We start from the raw sequence: 3,068 nt of genomic DNA, 5'->3' as shown, positions 1-3,068 counted from the left end.
ATCTGAAAAATGACGAGGAGACAAAGTGCCCTTGCCCTAAGGGCACATGTTAGAAAAATCTGTTTGTCGAATTATTTAACATAAAGGCCGATATTTAGTGATCCGATCCTATTTTACAAAATAATCATAGGTACTCTGAACACGTAATCATCCTATTTACCAAATAATCATAATTCGCAAAAGCACGATTTCAATGGACTATACGATGTTTAGTTGACAATACAATTTCATTTTTATTTCCGAGCTTATTTCATTCATTCGTGTCCTTTTATATATATATATTTACACTAATTTTATATAGTTTTATAATAAAATTAAGCAGGGATTGCAAATGCTAGAGCGACGACCAATGATACGGTTACTTGTTTCCCAAGTAAAGGACAAAAATGTGAAATCACGAGATGCGGAGTAGCTTTGAGCAAGGGAAAGTCTTGAAGCGGAGTAGCTTCAAGCAATTGCAACCGGAGTAGGTTGACGAGTTATTTTCATTGTAAGGGGTTTAGTTAAGTTTGAGTAAATTTCTAAACAAGCAATAAAATAACGGTTGGACGTAGGCTTCGAAGTAGGAGCTGAACCAATTTTTAAAACATCGTCTTGTTTGTTTATTTACTTTTACATTCGTTTATCCTTTGCATTTTTATCTACCTATCTCGTTGCTAGTGTTGTGCAACAGTTCATCATATTGTTGCATAGACCTGCTGTACCGTTTGTGAACTTACAATCCATTAAGTTTCCCAAACTCGTACCTAATAGATCTTACTTGTGTTAGTCATTAACCAAGTAAACGAGAAAATTTTTAAAAGGTATACCTAATTCACCCCCTCCCCCTCTTAGGTGTTTATCGTTCTTAACTCTTCAATTGGTATCAGAGCCTCGTGCTCTTGATATTGGTTAAAACCAAAGAGTTGATCCTATAGTTATGGACGATTCAAAACATACTAAGTTTCCCATCTTTAAGGTGGAAAACTATGCTTGGTGGAAACACCGCATGGAGCACTATGTCAAAAGTGCGGACTACGAATGTTGGTTGATCATTCAAAAGGGTCCCCTCAAAATTGAGATGACTAATGCCGATGGCACTAAATCCCTCAAAAGTGAGGACAAATATGTTGAAGCCGATTATAGGAAAGTCGAGAAAAACTCTAAAGCCATGTCCATCCTTCAATATGGCATCGGTGAACAAGAGATTAACCGGATATCCGGATGTGACTCGGCAAAGGAAATTTGGGACACCCTTAATCTTGCTTATGAGGGAACGTCACAAGTCAAAAAGTACCGTGTTGATCTTCTCATGCAACAATATGAGATGTTCAACATGGGAAGAGATGAGTCAATTAATAGTTTGTCTTCACGCTTCTCTAGTATTGTTAATGACCTCAAGAGTCTAGGTAGAAACTTTGAATCCGAGGATTTAGTCCGTAAAATCCTTCGTAGCCTATCTGAAAAATGGCAACCGAAGGTTACGGCTATAGAGGAAGCTAAAGACCTTTTCTTGGTGTCCCTTGATGAACTTATGGGCTCACTCATGGCTCATGAGTTAACTCTAATGAAGCGCTCTAGTGAAAGCTCTAAATGGAAAGAACTCGCTCTCAATGCTCTCTCAAGTGATGAGGAGGATGAAGATGACGAGTTTGCAATGTTCACTAAAAACATTGTTGGCATGATTAATGATCGAAACTCACAAAGGTCAAACAACTATACTAGCAAAAGACGTTCTCCCAAAAGAAGATCTAGTTCCACTATGGGTTGCTTCAAATGCGGTGACAACGGTCACAAAATAAAAGAATGTCCTAAGTGGAATGACATCAAATCTAAAGAAAAGCGTGATTTTGCTAAAAGAGAATACAAGAATGAAGTAATGACAGCCATTTGGGGCATGTCCGATTCCGATGAGGACGATGTCCTTGAGGAAGAATTAGACGCCAAAATGTGCATCTCTTCTCAATCAATCAATGATGTTCCAAAGTCAACAAAGAAACAAAATGTCAAATGTCTTATGGCTCACTCCGTGAACTCGATTGATTAGACAATGAGGTAAATAAGCTCAAGAAAAAGGTTCGATCTTTCTCTAAAGACAAAGTTTGTCTCCTCTTAGACCAATTCATTGATAAGTGTCGTGTCCAAAACAATAAATTAGAAGCTATGCAAACTGAAATTGAAGACATAGCCGAAGAAAATGTTGGTTTGAAAGAACGTCTAAATGAGGTTGATCAACCTAGTACATCATTGAGTCTTGAAAAGGAGATTAAAAAGCTCCGAAAACAGAATTTGTTTCTTGCTAAAAGGGTTGATGAAATGCATGCAATAGAGCACTGCACTGTTGCATCTGTGTCTAACAAAGAAGATGAGTCCCTCGTTAAAACTGTGTCCTCACTAACAAAAGAACGTGACCAACTCTTGATTGATCTTGCAACATGCGAAATTCAAAAAGATGATCTTGTCAAAATTGCTGAAATGTTGAACGACGAGCCAAGTCATGTTAAAAGTGCTTTAGATCGAGTGCAAAAATCAAACGATGACCTTCTTGTTCAAATTGAAACTCTGAAAAAGGCTGAACAAATCCATGTAACAGATGATGCAACTGTTGCATCTGAGTCTAAAAGGGAAATTGAGACTCTCACAAAACATGTGTCCTTACTAACTAAGGAACGTGACTCTCTGCTAGCTGACCTCACTTTGTGTAAAAGAGATAACAAGCAACTTGAGCAAATTGGCTTATTGCTTAGTGATGAAGTAAGACATTCTAAACATGCCTTCGATAAAGTAGGTCAACTAAATCTTAATCATCTTGCTAAAATTGATACATTAACCAAAGAACTAGATGAGGCTAAGATGTTTTACCTAAAATGGGAAGGAAGTCAGAATGTTTTAAAATTTCCTCTAAAACAGTCCCAAGAGTATGAAAAGCTTGCAAAAAATGATGAACTTGGTTTCAAATGCAACAGTAGCACACACTGTTTCATCCGAAACCAAGACCCAAGCTAAACTGATTTTAGAAGACGAAAATACGTTGGACTTCCTGAATATGTTATTTGCAACTACTGTGGTAATACTGGTCATGAGCTTAA

The sequence above is a fragment of the Silene latifolia genome, chromosome 5 (genome assembly GCF_048544455.1).
Source record: "Silene latifolia isolate original U9 population chromosome 5, ASM4854445v1, whole genome shotgun sequence".
NCBI lineage: Eukaryota > Viridiplantae > Streptophyta > Magnoliopsida > Caryophyllales > Caryophyllaceae > Silene > Silene latifolia.
This window is presented reverse-complemented; position numbering follows the sequence as displayed.